The following is an 18,361-nucleotide window of genomic DNA, read 5'->3' on the forward strand; positions in this document are numbered from 1 at the left end:
AGTCCACCACTTGGAAAGGGAGGGACTGCAGCACCAGCACTTGGTCAGGAGCATGTTTAGCTTCTGCGCTATTGGATGTCGTGCAACGCATACTGTAGGTAGGACGAGGAGCAGGAGCATCAGGACCAGCAGATGATGGGAAGGATAGACAGCTCCCTTCGGCTTAGGTGGTGGAGCCTTGACTGCATGAAATTGGGTGCGTGCCACTAGGTGATGCAGCAGTTGCTGCGGCAGGCTGGACCGCCACATCAGAGCTACAGTTCTCCCTAGCCACTTTATGGTGATGCAGCATGTGCTGATGCAGGGCCGTGGTGCCAACATTTGCACTCTGGCCACACTTTACCTTCTGCCCACAAATTCTGCAAATGTCCATGTTCACCTCCAACACTCTGCGCTAACTGCCTGCTACCACTGCCTCCGTGAACCCCTGCGCTGCTACTTTCCAGGCAGATAGGCTCCTGTGAAGCGGGTGGTCTACCCCAGGCACTTTATCTCTCGACCTCCCACTGCTGCCACCCTGCTGACTCACGGCCACTCTACCACCTTGCTGGCTTAGGCGCTGCCTCATGCGCATGCTGCCACCCTCTTATCCTGATGATGATGATGATGATGATGATGATGAAGCCGCATCTTCACCTGGCTCCCAAGTGCGATCAGCTACATCATCATCATCTGCTACTGTCTGCATGTCACTGATGTCCCCCTACCCTAGGAAGCGGTGGATTTCTCCTCCAGATCTTGGCTGGTCAGTAGCTGCTGACTGTAGTCTAGTAGCTCGTCCTTGCAGAAAAGTGGAGCTGAGCCTACGGCATATAATACTTTTCGTGCTGAGGGAACAGAAAATGACAGAGGCAGGTTCAGTACAGTTGGGGGCACAGGGCCCGCTTCCTGGCCATACCGACTAAGTGTTGAGTCAGAGGAACACACCGACTCTTCGCTGGGGGTTGTCTGATGTCACTTGCGATGAAGTCTATGACCGAGCCAACCATTCAAGCACCGCTGGGTTGCTGGTCAAGACACGACTGCTAGTTGACACTGGGAGTTCAGGCCTCTCATTGCGACTCCTGCTGTCCCCCCCCCCCCCCCTTTTTCTGCTGCCTGCGACATAAACATTTTGGCCACTGCCCATCCCCTTTCAAGGGCCTGACACCTGTCTGTCTGACATACTATATAATAAAAGAATTAAATTAAAATTAAAATAATACCCCCAAAAATACCCCCTCCTGTTTTCAGGATTTCATTAGTATTGGGCAGCTGATATAATTAGTGTGCATCCATCATGATTTTGCACAGGTATTCATTCTGTGGGACAGAGGCATTGCTAGGGTCTCAAAGGATCCGGGGCCCAAGCCCCAATGAATATGGCCCAGTTCTCTAAGGCTACTTTCACACTGTTCTGGCGGGGGAACAGCTGGAGGTCTGGCCGCAGCACGGCAAACATGCCGAGAGGCGGCTGGAATAAAACTGCAGCATGCTGTCGTTTTTTTCAGCCCACCTCTCTGCATGTTTGCCATACTGCGGCCGGACCTCTGGCCTGCCCAATTATAGTGAATGGGGCCGGAAAAGGCTACCTCTAGTGTGAAAGTAGCCTAAGTCGACCCTCCCCGCGCATGCTGCATTTTGCTGTACTCGCTATACAGCATCACATACAGTCAGGTCCATAAATATTGAGCCATCAACACAATTCTAACATTTTTGGCTCTATACACCACCACAATGGATTTGAAATGAAACGAACAAGACGTGCTTTAACTGCAGACTGTCAGCTTTAATTTGAGGGTATTTACATCCAAATCAGGTGAACGGTGCAGGAATTACAACAGTTTGCATATGTGCCTCCCACTTGTTAAGGAACCAAAAGTAATGGGACAAAATAATAATCCTAAATCAAACTTTCACTTTTTAATACTTGGTTGCAAATCCTTTGCAGTCAATTACAGCCTGAAGTCTGGAACACATATACATCACCAGATGCTGGGTTTCATCCCTGGTGATGCTCTGCCAGGCCTCCACTGCAACTGTCTTGAGTTCCTGCTTGTTCTTGGGGCATTTTCCCTTCAGTTTTGTCTTCTGCAAGTGAAAAGCATGCTCAATCGGATTCAGGTCAGGTGATTGAATTGGCCATTGCATAACATTCCACTTCTTCAATGTCCATCTGCACTGTGAAGAGCCGAGTTCTGAAGCATTTGGCTGAATATGAGCAGATAATATTGCCCGAAACACATTCCAGAATTCATCCTGCTGCTTTTGTCAGAAGTTACATCATCAATAAATACAAGAGAACCAGTTCCATTGCAGCCATACATGCCCACGCCATGACACTACCACCACCATGCTTCACTGATGAGGTTGTATGCTTAGAGTCATGAGCAGTTCCTTTCCTTCTCCATACTATTCTCTTCCCATCACTCTGGTACAAGTTGATCTTGGTCTCATCTGTCCATAGGATGTTGTTCCAGAACTGTGAAGGCTTTTTTAGATGTTGTTTGGCAAACTCTAATCTGGCCTTCCTGTTTTTGAGGCTCACCAATGGTTTACATGCCATCTTGTGGTGAACCCTCTGTATTTACTCTGGTGAAGTCTTCTCTTGATTGTTGACTTTGACACACATACACCTACCTCCTGGAGAGTGTTCTTGATCTGGCCAACTGTTGTGAAGGGTGTTTTCTTCACCAGGGAAATAATTATTCGGTCATCCACCACAGTTGTTTTCCGTTGGTCTTCTGGGTCTTTTGGTGTTGCTGAGCTAACCGGTGCATTCCTTCTTTTTAAGAATGTTCCAAACAGTTGTTTTGGCCATGCCTAATGTTTTTGCTATTTCTCTGATAAGTTTGTTTTGTTTTTTCAGCCTAATGATGGCTTGCTTCACTGATAGTGACAGCTCTTTGGATCTCATCTTGAGAGTTGACAGCAACAGATTCCAAATGCAAATAGCACACTTGAAATAAACTCTGGACCTTTTATCTGCTCATTGTAATTGGGATAATGAGGGAATAACACACACCTGGCCATGGAACAGCTGAGAAGACAATTGTCCCATTACTTTTGGTGGGAGGCACATATGTAAACTGTTGTAATTCCTATTCCAATCACCTGATTTGGATGTAAATACCCTCAAATGAAAGCTGACAGTCTGCAGTTAAAGCACATCTTTTGTTTCATTTCAAATCTATTGTGGTGGTGTATAGAGCCAAAAATGTTAGAATTGTGTTGATGTCCCAATAATTATGGACCTGACTGCACCTGTCACACCTGGTGCCTCCAGGTGAAGTCTCCTCTGATGTAGATCTCTGTCATCATCTTCTCCACTCGGTCCGGACAACTTTTTTTAGCTGCACCTTGTATCTGCAGAGTGTGACACACAGACATCTCAACTTCCTCACATTTCCATCATCATCCCCCAACCTGAAGTCCCCACAGTGTTCTCCTGCTGCTTGCCATGCCCCCCCCAATACCCCAAAATACTATCCTGAATAAAAATGAGTGGTGTACAGATAGCCCCCCCCCCATAGTAATAGTGCTCCTTATAGTCCCACCAATAGTAATTCCCTTCTAGAGTGTCCTCATTAGTAATACTGCCCCCTACAGTGCCTCCAACAGTGATAATGCTCCCCAAGAGTGCCTCCATTAGTAGAAGAGCCCTCCAGTATTAATAATGCCCCCCCAGAACCCTCAGTGTTAATACGGCCCCCATAGAGCCCCCAGTAGTAATAAGAATGCCTAATGTCCCCTGGATTAAAAATGCGCCCACAGTGCCCCCAGTATTTATATTGCCTCCTCCTGTTATAATGCTCTTCCCTGCAGTGCCCCCTGTAGTTATAATACTCCTCTTAGTGTCCTCAGAAATTATAATTCCTCAGCCCCTCCACCATAAAGTCCTATGTAAATAACACTATTTCCATCCCTCCACCATAGAGTCCCATGTAAATAACACCACCCCCTCTCCAGCCAGCATCAACATACAGTCCAATGTAAATAACATCACACCATCTCTCCAGACCCCTCCAATATACAGTCCCATGTAAATAACATCCCTCTCTGTCTACAGCCCCCTCCAATATACAGTCCCATGTAATTACCATCCCTCTCTATCTACAGCCCCCTTCAATATACAGTCCCATGTAAATAACATCACCCTCTCCCCAGCCACCTTCAACATACAGTCTCATGTACAGTGGGGGAAATAATTATTTGACCCCTCACTGATTTTGTAAGTTTGTCCAATGACAAAGAAATGAAAAGTCTCAGAACAGTATCATTTCAATGGTAGGTTTATTGTAACAGTGGCAGATAGCACATCAAAAGGAAAATCGAAAAAATAACTTTAAATAAAAGATAGCAACTGATTTGCATTTCATTGAGTGAAATAAGTATTTGAACCCTCTAACAAAAAAAGACTTAATACTTGGTGGAAAAACCCTGGTTTGCAAGCACAGAGGTCAAACGTTTCTTGTAATTGATGACCAAGTTTGCGCACATTTTAGGAGGAATGTTGGTCCACTCCTCTTTGCAGATCATCTCTAAATCCCTAAGGTTTCGAGGCTGTCTCTGTGCAACTCTGAGCTTGAGCTCCCTCCATAGGTTTTCGATTGGATTAAGGTCCGGAGACTGACTAGGCCACTCCATGACCTTAATGTGCTTCTTCTTGAGCCACTCCTTTGTTGCCTTTGCTGTATGTTTTGGGTCATTGTCGTGCTGGAACACCCATCCACGACCCATTTTCAGTTTCCTGGCAGAGGGAAGGAGGTTGTCGCTCAGGATTTCACGATACATGGCTCCGTCCATTTTCCCGTTTATGCGAATAAGTTGTCCTGTGCCCTTAGCAGAAAAACACCCCCAAAGCAAAATGTTTCCACCCCCATGCTTGACGGTGGGGACGGTGTTTTGGGGGTCATAGGCAGCATTTTTCTTCCTCCAAACACAGCGAGTTGAGTTAATGCCAAAGAGCTCTATTTTGGTCTCATCAGACCACAGCACCTTCTCCCAGTCACTCTCTGAATCATTCAGGTGTTCATTGGCAAACTTCAGACGGGCCTGCACATGTGCCTTCCTGAGCAGGGGGACCTTGCGAGCCCTGCAGGATTTTAATCCATTGCGGTGTAATGTGTTTCCAATGGTTTTCTTGGTGACTGTGGTCCCTGCTAATTTGAGGTCATTAACTAACTCCTCCCGTGTAGTTCTAGGATGCTTTTTCACCTTTCTCAGAACCATTGACACCCCACGAGGTGAGATCTTGCGTGGAGCCCCAGAGCGAGGTCGATTGATGGTCATTTTGTGCTCCTTCCATTTTCGATCAATCGCACCAACAGTTGTCACCTTCTCTCCCAGCTTCTTGCTAATGGTTTTGTAGCCCATTCCAGCCTTGTGCAGGTCTACAATTTTGTCTCTGACATCCTAGCTCTTTGGTCTTTCCCATGTTGGAGAGTTTGGAGTCTGCTTGATTGATTGATTCTGTGGACAGGTGTCTTTTATACAGGTGACTAGTTAAGACAGGTGTCCTTAATGAGGGTGACTAATTGAGTAGAAGTGTCTAACCACTCTGTGGGAGCCAGAACTCTTAATGGTTGGTAGGGGTTCAAATACTTATTTCACTCAATGAAATGCAAATCAGTTGCTATCTTTTATTTAAAGTTATTTTTTCGATTTTCCTTTTGATGTGCTATCTGCCACTGTTACAATAAACCTACCATTGAAATGATACTGTTCTGAGACTTTTCATTTCTTTGTCATTGGACAAACTTACAAAATCAGTGAGGGGTCAAATAATTATTTCCCCCACTGTAAATAACACTAGTCCCCCTCTCCAGCCTCCTCCAACATACAGCCTCATGTAAATAAAATCACCCCCTCCCCAGCCTCCTCCAACATACAGTCCCATGTAAATAACATCAGTCCCTCTTACAGCCGCCATCAACATACAGTCCCATGTAAATAACATCACTCCCTCCCACAACCACCATCAACATACAGTCCCATGTAAACATTAGTGATGTCGCGAACATAAAATTTTCAGTTCGCGAACAGCGAACGCGAACTTCCGCAAATGTTCGCGAACTGGCGAACCGGGCGAACCGCCATAGACTTCAATAGACAGGCGAATTTTAAAACCCACAGGGACTCTTTCTGGCCACAATAGTGATGAGAAAGTTGTTTCAAGGGGTCTAACACCTGGACTGTGGCATGCCGGAGGGGGATCTATGGCAAAACTCCCATGGAAAATTACGTAGTGGACGCAGAGTCGGGTTTTAATCCATAAAGGGCATAAATCAACTAACATTCCTAAATTGTTTGGAATAACGTGCTTTAAAACATCCAGTGTGTGTATACGATCAGGTATGATGTTGTATCGATCAGGTAGTGTAAGGGTTACGCCCGCATCACAGACATTGACAGACCAAACTCCCCTTTTAATGCACCGCAAACAGTTCATTTGCACAACCGCAAACTCCCCATTTGCACAAGGTTGGATACCAAGCTAGCCACGTCCCGGTGATGTCATTGAAGGTTTCTTCCTCCACCCAGCCACGTACAACACCAAGGGTCCCCGAAAGGTCAATTGAATTGATTTTTCGAACGGGGAGATGGTTAAAAAAACGCTGGCTCCCTCCCCTTTGTTTTTATCCACGGTGACTGCGTCTGCGCCGTGCAATTTACTGTCACACCCGATATGAGTGGTATTTTCTGTAGTACTATTCTCATCAGTTTAATCCCTCTAACGTCCCCGACTCCCCAATCTGGGGGCCATTTATTAAACAGATTTTTCGGACGGGGAGATGGTTAAAAAAACGCTGGCTCCCTCCACTCTGTTTTAATCCACGGTGACTGCGTCTGCGCCGTGCAATTTACTGTCACACCCGATATGAGTGGTATTTTCTGTAGTACTATTCTCATCAGTTTAATCCCTCTAACGTCCCCAATCTGGGTGCCATTTATTGAATAGATTTTTCGAACGGGGAGATGGTTAAAAAAAAACTGGCTCCCTCCACTCTGTTTTAAACCACGGTGACTGCGTCTGCGCCGTGCAATTTACTGTCACACCCGATATGAGTGGTATTTTCTGTAGTACTATTCTCATCAGTTTAATCCCTCTAACGTCCCCAATCTGGGTGCCATTTATTGAATAGATTTTTCGAACGGGGAGATGGTTAAAAAAACGCTGGCTCCCTCCACTCTGTTTTAAACCACGGTGACTGCATCTGCGCCGTGCAATTTACTGTCACACCCGATATGAGTGGTATTTTCTGTAGTACTATTCTCATCAGTTTAATCCCTCTAATATCCCCAATCTGGGGGCCATTTATTAAATAGATTTTTTGAACGGGGAGATGGTTAAAAAAACGCTGGCTCCCTCCACCGATATGAGTGGTATTTTCTGTAGTATTATTCTCATCAGTTTAATCCCTGTTACGTCCCATATCAGGAATTGCCTTTTATGCAAAAAAATTTAGGCCGGGTACCTTCGACTGCCTTCACAGTGACAGACCAAACTCTCATACACTAAACTGAATTGATTTCAGGAACCGGGAGATGGAAAAAGCAGCTTGGTCGGTCCTCTTACTCCCAAATTGGGGCACTGCGCGTGCACAGAGCAATGTGCTGTGACACCCTATATGAGTGGTGTCTTAACTAGTACTATTGCTATCAGTTTAATCCCTGTTACGGACCCTATCCGGTCGAATTGATTAACCATTGTCGAATCCCCCATTGACATCCCCCTTATAAGCTGTGTAAAGCATATTTTTTAGTTTGGTTTTGAACTGCTGCATCCTTTCCGACTTTTGGTAATTTGGTAACATTTCTGCCACTTTCTGCTTATACCGGGGGTCTAGTAGCGTGGCCACCCGATCGCTTTTGGTCTGACCATAATGAAGCAACGGCCTTATCATCTGGGGTGTGGCAACATTGCCAACACACTTTTATAGAGGTGATGATGATTGCTTCATTGTGATACGCAAGCCCCTTCACCACAACAAGGTAACGATCACGAAGGGGAATTGACACTTGTATGTGCCTTTTTTTTTTGGTTTGTTTTTGCAGCCACAGTGCTGCACCATAGGACAGAAAAATTAGGCATGTACACATGCCTGAAAAATAATGGCACTGTTGCAGACGCTATTGTAGCAGCGGCCGGAAAAATTTATGTTTTCCAGGCAGAAAAGTGACTAAAACATTACGGCTTGAACCCTAGTTGGTGGTGGAGAATTCACGAAAGTCATCCGGTATGCAGACATTAAATACAGCAGCGTGGGGACCATTTTGAGGCCAAGGCATGTAATCAGGCCTTTTGTTAGTCAAACGTATCCCCCACTGTCAGTCCCTTCGGGATCCATGCCTCATTCATCTTTATGAAGGTGAGGTAATCAACACTTTTTTGACCTAGGCGACTTCTCTTCTCAGTGACAATGCCTCCTGCTGCACTGAAGCTCCTTTCTGACAGGACACTTGAAGCAGGGCAGGCCAGAAGTTCTATCGCAAACTGGGATAGCTCAGGCCACAGGTCAAGCCTGCACACCCAGTAGTGAAGGGGTTCATTGCTCCTCAGAGTGTCGATATCTGCTGTTAAGGCGAGGTAGTCTGCTACCTGTCGGTCGAGTCGTTCTCTAAGGCTGGATCCCGAAGGGCTGTGGCGATGAGTAGGACTGAAAAAGCTCCGCATGTCCTCCATCAACAACACATCTGTAAATCGTCCAGTCCTTGCCGCCGTGGTAGGAGGAGGATTACACTCACCTCTTCCCCTGTTAGATTCCCGTTGTGCTGTGACATCTCCCTTATAAGCTGTGTAAAGCATATTTTTTAGTTTGGTTTTGAACTGCTGCATCCTTTCCGACTTTCGGTAATTTGGTAACATTTCTGCCACTTTCTGCTTATACCGGGGGTCTAGTAGCGTGGTCACCCAGTACAGATCGTTCTCCTTTATCCTTTTTATACGTGGGTCCCTCAACAGACATGACAGCATGAAAGACCCCATTTGAACAAGGTTGGATGCAGAGCTTCTCATTTCCCGTTCCTCGTCCTCACTGATGTCATTGACGGTCTGTTCTTCCCCCCAGCCACGTACAACACCATGGGTCCCAGATAGGTGACAACAACGAGCACCCTGGGGTGCCTGCTGTGGTTGGTCTTCCTCCTCCTCAAAGCCGCCACATTCCTCCTCTGACTCCTCTTCCTCATACTCCTCTTCCAGCGTTGCTGCAGGTCCGGCAAGCGATGATGACAAGGCTGTTTCTGGTGGTGATGGTGACCACAACTCTTCCTCTTCCTCTTCACGCTCATCTACAGCCTGATCCAGAACTCTTCGCAGGGCACGCTCCAGGAAGAAAACAAATGGGATGAGGTCGCTGATGGTGCCTTCGGTGCGACTGACTAGGTTTGTCACCTCCTCAAAAGGACGCATAAGCCTACAGGCATTGCGCATGAGTGTCCAGTAACGTGGCAAAAAGATTCCCAGCTCCGCAGAGGCTGTCCTAGCACCCCGGTCAAACAAATACTCGTTGACGGCTTTTTCTTGTTGGAGCAGGCGGTCGAACATTAGGAGTGTTGAATTCCAACGTGTCGGGCTGTCGCATATCAAGCGCCTCACTGGCATGTTGTTTCGCCGCTGAATATCGGAAAAGTGCGCCATGGCCGTGTAGGAACGCCTGAAATGGCCACACACCTTCCTGGCCTGCTTGAGGACGTCCTGTAAGCCTGGGTACTTAGACACAAAACGTTGTACGATGAGATTCAACACATGTGCCATGCACGGCACATGTGACAACTTGCCCAAATTTAATGCCGCCAACAGATTGCTTCCATTGTCACACACCACTTTGCCGATCTCCAGTTGGTGCGGGGTCAGCCACTGATCCACCTGTGCGTTCAGGGCGGACAGGAGTGCTGGTCCTGTGTGGCTCTCTGCTTTCAGGCAAGTCAACCCCAAGATAGCGTTACACTGTCGTATCCGGGATGTGGAATAGCCCCTGGGGAGCTGGGGGGAATCAGTTGATGTGCAGCCAGACGCCGCAGCAGAAGAGGACTCAGCCGAGGAGGAAATTAAAGAGGATGGAGTAGGAGTAGAGGAGGTGGCAGTAGGTCTGCCTGCAAGTCGTGGTGGTGTCACCAACTCCGCTGCAGAGCCACGCATTCCATGCTTGTCAGCCGTCAGCAGGTTGACCCAATGCGCAGTATACGTGATATACCTGCCCTGACCGTGCTTTGCAGACCAGGTATCAGTGGTCAGATGGACCCTTGCCCCAACACTGTATGCCAGAGATGCCATGACTTCCTTTTCAATGACATGGTAGAGGTTTGGGATTGCCTTTTTTGAAAAAAAATTTCGTCCGGGTACCTTCCACTGTGGTGTCCCAATAGCGACAAATTTTTTGAAGGCCTCAGACTCTACCAGCTGGTATGGTAAAAGCTGGCGGGCTAAGAGTTCCGTCAAGCCAGCTGTCAGTCGCCGGGCAAGGGGGTGACTTTGTGACATTGGCTTCTTATGCTCAAACATGTCCTTGACAGACACCTGACTGTGGGCAGATGAGCAGGAACTGCTGAAGGTGAGAGATGGAGTGGCGGGTGGTTGAGAGGGGGCAGGGAGGACAGCAGTGGTTGACGTGGCTGAAGATGCAGGACCAGGAGGAGCATGGTGGCTTTGAGTTTGTGTGCTGCTTGTACTCATGTGTTGATCCCATAGGCGTTTGTGATGTGAGATCATGTGCCTTCGCAAAGCAGTTGTACCAAGGTGGGTGTTGGACTTCCCACGACTCAGTTTCTTTTGGCACAGGTTGCAAATGGCATTGCTTTTATCAGAGGCAGACACACAAAAAAAATGCCACACTGCTGAGCTTTGCAATGACGGCATTCTAGTGGTGGCAACAGCATGCGTTGACTGGCGTGCTGTCTGGCTGACCCCAGGTGCCGATACATGCTGTCTGACTGTGCCACTAACTCCTTGCGACGACCTCCCCCTGCTTCCAACTCGTCTCCTCATTCTCTCTGTCTCCCCTTCAGAACTTTCCCCCTCTTCTTCTCTTCGAGCAGGCACCCACGTGGCATCCGTGGACACATCGTCATCATCAACCGCTTCACTTGTATCTGACACCTCAGCAAAGGAAGCAGCAGCGGGTACAACATCATCATCATCACACTGTACGTCCATGTGTGTAATCCTGCCTGACTGAGACATATCCCCGTAATCTACATCATCTGGCAATAATGGTTGCGCATCACTAATTGCATCCAACTGATGTGTAAATAACTCCTCTGACGGATCAAGTGAAGCGGCTGTGGTGGCTGTGGTGGTAGTGGCGACGGGCGGGTGCGTGGTAACTTGAGAGCAGGTGACCGAAGCTGAGTTGGAGGAGGATGGTGCGTCAAGGTTCTTAGCGGAAGCTGTTGAAGATTGGGTGTCCTGTCTAAGCCAGTCAACTACGTCCTCTGAATTTTTCGGGTTCAGGGTACGTGGCCTCTGAAAACTGGGCATTATTCCAGGGACAGTGGAAATCACAGCACCACGACCACGACGGCCCCTGCGGGGTGGCCTGCCTCTGCCTGTCATTTTTTTTTTAGATAAGTGGTACTACGCGTGCTAGGTACTGTGCCACCCGGTATGAGTGGTTGGCACTGGCAGTGGGCACACTACAGTCTGTGGAAGTGGGCCTGACACACACTGGCAGCAGGCAAGCAACTGAATTTAGACTACTGTCTAAAAATTAAATGCCTTATTTATCGGCAAGCTACTGTGCCACCCGGTATCAGTGGTTGGCACTGGCAGTGGGCACACTACAGTCAGTGGAAGAGGGCCTGACACACACTGGCAGCAGGCAAGCAACTGAAATTACACTAAAGTGTAAAAATTAAATGCCTTATTTATCGGCAAGCTACTGTGCCACCCGGTATGAATGGTTGGCACTGGCAGTGGGCACACTACAGTCAGTGGAAGAGGGCCTGACACACACTGGCAGCAGGCAAGCAACTGAATTTAGACTACTGTCTAAAAATTAAATGCCTTATTTATCGGCAAGCTACTGTGCCACCCGGTATCAGTGGTTGGCACTGGCAGTGGGCACACTACAGTCAGTGGAAGCGGGCCTGACACACACTGGCAGCAGGCAAGCAACTGAAATTACACTAAAGTGTAAAAATTAAATGCCTTATTTATCGACAAGCTACTGTGCCACCCGGTATCAGTGGTTGGCACTGGCAGTGGGCACACTACAGTCAGTGGAAGCGGGCCTGACACACACTGGCAGCAGGCAAGCAACTGAATTTAGACTACTGTCTAAAAATTAAATGCCTTATTTATCGGCAAGCTACTGTGCCACCCGGTATCAGTGGTTGGCACTGGCAGTGGGCACACTACAGTCAGTAGAAGCGGGCCTGACACACACTGGCAGCAGGCAAGCAACTGAAATTACACTAAAGTGTAAAAATTAAATGCCTTATTTATCGGCAAGCTACTGTGCCACCCGGTATGAGTGGTTGGCACTGGCAGTGGGCACACTACAGTCAGTGGAAGAGGGCCTGACACACTGACTGGCAGCAGGCAAGCAACTGAATTTAGACTACTGTCTAAAAATTAAATGCCTTATTTATCGGCAAGCTACTGTGCCACCCGGTATCAGTGGTTGGCACTGGCAGTGGGCACACTACAGTCAGTGGAAGCGGGCCTGACACACACTGGCAGCAGGCAAGCAACTGAAATTACACTAAAGTGTAAAAATTAAATGCCTTATTTATCGGCAAGCTACTGTGCCACCCGGTATCAGTGGTTGGCACTGGCAGTGGGCACACTACAGTCAGTAGAAGCGGGCCTGACACACACTGGCAGCAGGCAAGCAACTGAAATTACACTAAAGTGTAAAAATTAAATGCCTTATTTATCGGCAAGCTACTGTGCCACCCGGTATGAGTGGTTGGCACTGGCAGTGGGCACACTACAGTCAGTGGAAGAGGGCCTGACACACTGACTGGCAGCAGGCAAGCAACTGAATTTAGACTACTGTCTAAAAATTAAATGCCTTATTTATCGGCAAGCTACTGTGCCACCCGGTATCAGTGGTTGGCACTGGCAGTGGGCACACTACAGTCAGTGGAAGCGGGCCTGACACACACTGGCAGCAGGCAAGCAACTGAATTTAGACTACTGTCTAAAAATTAAATGCCTTATTTATCGGCAAGCTACTGTGCCACCCGGTATCAGTGGTTGGCACTGGCAGTGGGCACACTACAGTCAGTTGAAGTCGGCCTGACACACACTAGCAGCAGGCAAGCAGCTGAAATTACACTAAAGTGTAAAAATTAAATGCCTTATTTATCGGCAAGCTACTGTGCCACCCGGTATGAGTGGTTGGCACTGGCAGTGGGCACACTACAGTCAGTGGAAGAGGGCCTGACACACACTGGCAGCAGGCAAGCAACTGAATTTAGACTACTGTCTAAAAATTAAATGCCTTATTTATCGGCAAGCTACTGTGCCACCCGGTATCAGTGGTTGGCACTGGCAGTGGGCACACTACAGTCAGTGGAAGCGGGCCTGACACACACTGGCAGCAGGCAAGCAACTGAATTTAGACTACTGTCTAAAAATTAAATGCCTTATTTATCGGCAAGCTACTGTGCCACCCGGTATCAGTGGTTGGCACTGGCAGTGGGCACACTACAGTCAGTTGAAGTCGGCCTGACACACACTAGCAGCAGGCAAGCAGCTGAAATTACACTAAAGTGTAAAAATTAAATGCCTTTTTTATGCAAAGTCCTGTGCCAGCCGGTATGAGTGGTGGGCACTGGCAGTGGGCACACTACAGTCAGTGGAAGTCAGCCTGACACACACTGGCAGGCAACTAACCTTAGATTAAAGTGTAAAAATTAAGTGCCTATTTTTTAAGCAAAGTCCTGTGCCACTCGGTATGACAGGGGTGGGCACTGGCAGTGGGCACACTACAGTCAGTTGAAGTCGGCCTGACACACACTAGCAGCAGGCAAGCAGCTGAAATTACATTAAAGTGTAAAAATTAAATGCCTTTTTTAAGCAAAGTCCTGTGCCAGCCGGTATGAGTGGTGGGCACTGGCAGTGGGCACACTACAGTCAGTGGAAGTCAGCCTGACACACACTGGCAGGCAACTAACCTTAGATTAAAGTGTAAAAATTAAGTGCCTATTTTTTAAGCAAAGTCCTGTGCCACTCGGTATGACAGGGGTGGGCACTGGCAGTGGGCACACTACAGTCAGTTGAAGTCGGCCTGACACACACTAGCAGCAGGCAAGCAGCTGAAATTACACTAAAGTGTAAAAATTAAATGCCTTTTTTATGCAAAGTCCTGTGCCAGCCGGTATGAGTGGTGGGCACTGGCAGTGGGCACACTACAGTCAGTGGAAGTCAGCCTGACACACACTGGCAGGCAACTAACCTTAGATTAAAGTGTAAAAATTAAGTGCCTATTTTTTAAGCAAAGTCCTGTGCCACTCGGTATGACAGGGGTGGGCACTGGCAGTGGGCACACTACAGTCAGTTGAAGTCGGCCTGACACACACTAGCAGCAGGCAAGCAGCTGAAATTACATTAAAGTGTAAAAATTAAATGCCTTTTTTAAGCAAAGTCCTGTGCCAGCCGGTATGAGTGGTGGGCACTGGCAGTGGGCACACTACAGTCAGTGGAAGTCAGCCTGACACACACTGGCAGGCAACTAACCTTAGATTAAAGTGTAAAAATTAAGTGCCTATTTTTTAAGCAAAGTCCTGTGCCACTCGGTATGACAGGGGTGGGCACTGGCAGTGGGCACACTACAGTCAGTTGAAGTCGGCCTGACACACACTAGCAGCAGGCAAGCAGCTGAAATTACATTAAAGTGTAAAAATTAAATGCCTTTTTTAAGCAAAGTCCTGTGCCAGCCGGTATGAGTGGTGGGCACTGGCAGTGGGCACACTACAGTCAGTGGAAGTCAGCCTGACACACACTGGCAGGCAACTAACCTTAGATTAAAGTGTAAAAATTAAGTGCCTATTTTTTAAGCAAAGTCCTGTGCCACTCGGGATGACAGGGGTGGGCACTGGCAGTGGGCACACTACAGTCAGTTGAAGTCGGCCTGACACACACTGGCAGGCAACTAACCTTAGATTAAAGTGTAAAAATGAAGTGCCTTTTTTTTAAGCAAAGTCCTGTGCCACACGGGATGACAGGGGTGGGCACTGGCAGTGGGCACACTACAGTCAGTTGAAGTCGGCCTGACACACACTAGCAGCAGGCAAGCAGCTGAAATTACACTAAAGTGTAAAAATTAAATGCCTTTTTTATGCAAAGTCCTGTGCCAGCCGGTATGAGTGGTGGGCACTGGCAGTGGGCACACTACAGTCAGTGGAAGTCAGCCTGACACACACTGGCAGGCAACTAACCTTAGATTAAAGTGTAAAAATTAAGTGCCTTTTTTTAAGCAAAGTCCTGTGCCACACGGAATGACAGGGGTGAGCACTGGCAGTGGGCACACTACAGTCTGTGGGCCTGCAGCTCCTCACACACAGGCAGGCCAGGCAACTGCAATATGTATATAAAGGAAAAAAAAAAAGCAGACTAATGTTGCAGCCCTAAAAAGGGCTTTTTGGGGTGCTGTCAGGACGCTGTCCTTACAGCAGAGATCAGATGAGTCTTTCAGGACTGGAGTGGACACTGAATTCACTAGCCTAGCTATCGATTTCCCAATTAAATCAGCAGCAGTTACAGTCTCCCTCCTCTCACTAAGACTGCAGCTTCAGAATGAATCTAAAATGGATGCTGTGCAGGAGGTGGGAGGGTCTGGGAGGGAGGGTATGCTGCTGATTGGCTGGAATGTGTCTGCTGACTGTGAGGTACAGGGTCAAAGTTTGCTCAATGATGATGTATAGGGGGCGGACCGAACATCGCATGTGTTCGCCCGGCAGAGGCGAACGCGAACAAGCTATGTTCGCCGGGAACTGTTCGCCGTCGGATAGTTCGGGCCATCTCTAGTAAACATCACTCCCTCCCACAGCCGCCATCAACATACAGTCCCATGTAAATAATATCACTCCCTCCCCCAGCCACCATCAATATACAGTCCCATGTAAATAACATCACTCCCTCCCACAGCTGCCTTCAACATACAGTCCCATGTAAATAACATCATCCCCTCCCACAGCCGCCTTCAACATACAGCCTCATGTAAATAACATCACTTCCTCCCCCAGCCACCATCCATACACAGTCTCATGTAAATAAAATCACTCCCTCCCCCAGCCACCATCAATATACAGCCCCATGTAAATAACATCACTCCTGAACATTTAGTCCCATGATAACATCCCTCCCTTCAGCCCTAACATACAGTCCCAGTTAAATAATCACAACTCCCAGCATTGCTCTGCCTCTCCCTTCACTTACCTCTCCTCATGTAGCAGACATCACCACAGCTTCTTCCACAGGTCTTCTCCTCTTCACTGCGGGCTTCTCCTGCACTGGTCACATGATGATGACATCATCGCAGGTCCTTCTCAACCCCTGCCTTCTGCACTGATCACATGACCTGTGATGTCATCACAGGTCCTTCAGATCTTGCAGTGCAGGACGGCAATACAGTTGTATCTGCCTGGCAGTCAGTACATTCGGGACCTGTTATAAAACATCAGGGGCCCAGGCCCCGAATGTTTTAGCCTATCAACGCCCCTGCTGTGGGATACTCCTAAATCCTGACTGGTAAGTGGGCCCTGAGGACTGGAGTTGGGGAATTCTGGTGTAGATGATGCCTCCCTATCCTTTCCCTATACCTTGAATAATCTTTCCCTAAACTTGTAAATTGTTTTTTCTAGCACTGTCTCTAGCGCCTGCTTAAGTCTCTCCCTGCACTGAAAAATGGCAGAATCCAAGGATGACTGAGGTTATTTATAGGGCTGTGACATCACAGGGGCTGGCTGGCTGCTGATTGGCTGCATGCATGGCATTATGGGTGATACCTCATTCCCAGAGTTCTTTGCTCCATGTCCTAACAGATGCAGCAGCCATTTTTGGGGAAAAATGTGATTCGTTACCACGAAACGTGAGAAAATTCGGAGCAAATCAAATTTTTCCTGAAATTCGGATCAAATTCCACTTCGTCAACTTTAATTCGCTCATCTCTAGTCATTTCGCACATCGCAGATTCTTTGGCAGGCCCTGTTCAATGAAGATAGAAGAAGCAGCTGCAGTTCGATCAGGCGGATGAGGTGAGTTTTTTTAACCCCTAAATGGCCTTATTGTTTTGCATTCTGTCTTAAGAATGCTATTATTTTCCGATATAACAATGTTATAACGGAAAAAGTTACTCGAACACTGAACCTGAACCTGGACTTCAGTGAAAAAGTCAGGGTTTGGGTCTGGGTTCCTGAACTCGCAAAATGTGGTACCCGAACTTTGCATTACGGGTTCGCTCATCCCTTAAGCTGGAATTAATGGGTGATTTTTAGGGGGTGGAGGGATTTGTCACATTTCAATTGCACTATATGCCTATAAGGGTCCATTCACACGTCCGTTTTTTCTTTCCTGATCTGTTCCGTTTTTTGCTGAACAGATCTGGACCAGATCTGGACCCATTCATTTTCAATGGGTCCTGGAAAAAATCGGACAGCACAATGTGTTCCGTTCCGCATGTCCGAAAAAATATAAAACATGTCCTATTCTTTTCCGCAAAAATCGGATCCTGGACCAATACAAAGTCAATGGATCGGCAAAAAACGGAAGACATTTGTATGTCATTACGTATGTCATCCGTTTTATGCGGATTCCGTTCCTGGAAATTAGGCTTCCTCCCCAGTATTAAATGTGACCAGTGCGGCCCCCCTCCCTCTATATTCATTGGCGCCAGTGCAGATTCCCAGTAAGTTTTTAACAGATCTGATTTTTCACTTCGTGAAAAACTCAGATCCGACAGTATATTCTAACACAGAGGCGTTCCCATGGCGATGGGGACGCTTCTAGTTAGAATATACTGAGAACTGTGTACATGACTGCCCCCTGCTGCCTGGCAGCACCCGATCTCTTACAGGGGGCTGTGATCCGCACAATTATTGTGCGAATCATAGCCCCCTGTAAGAGATCAGGTGCTGCCAGGCAGGAGGGGGCAGACCCCCTCCCTCCTCTGTATTAAATGTGACCAGTGCGGCCCCCCTCCCTCTATATTCATTGGTGGCCAGTGCGGATTCCCAGTATTAAATGTGACCAGTGGGCCCCCCTCCCTCTATATTCATTGGTGGCCAGTGCAGATTCCCAGTATTAAATGTGACCAGTGCGGCCTCACCTCTTCCCTCCCTCCATCATTGGTGGCAGCGGAGAGTTCCGATCGGAGTCCCAGTTTAATCGCTTGGGCTCCGATCGGTTACCATGGCAGCCAAGACGCTATTG

Source organism: Bufo bufo, chromosome 8 (genome assembly GCF_905171765.1).
Source record: "Bufo bufo chromosome 8, aBufBuf1.1, whole genome shotgun sequence".
NCBI classification, from domain to species: Eukaryota; Metazoa; Chordata; class Amphibia; order Anura; family Bufonidae; genus Bufo; species Bufo bufo.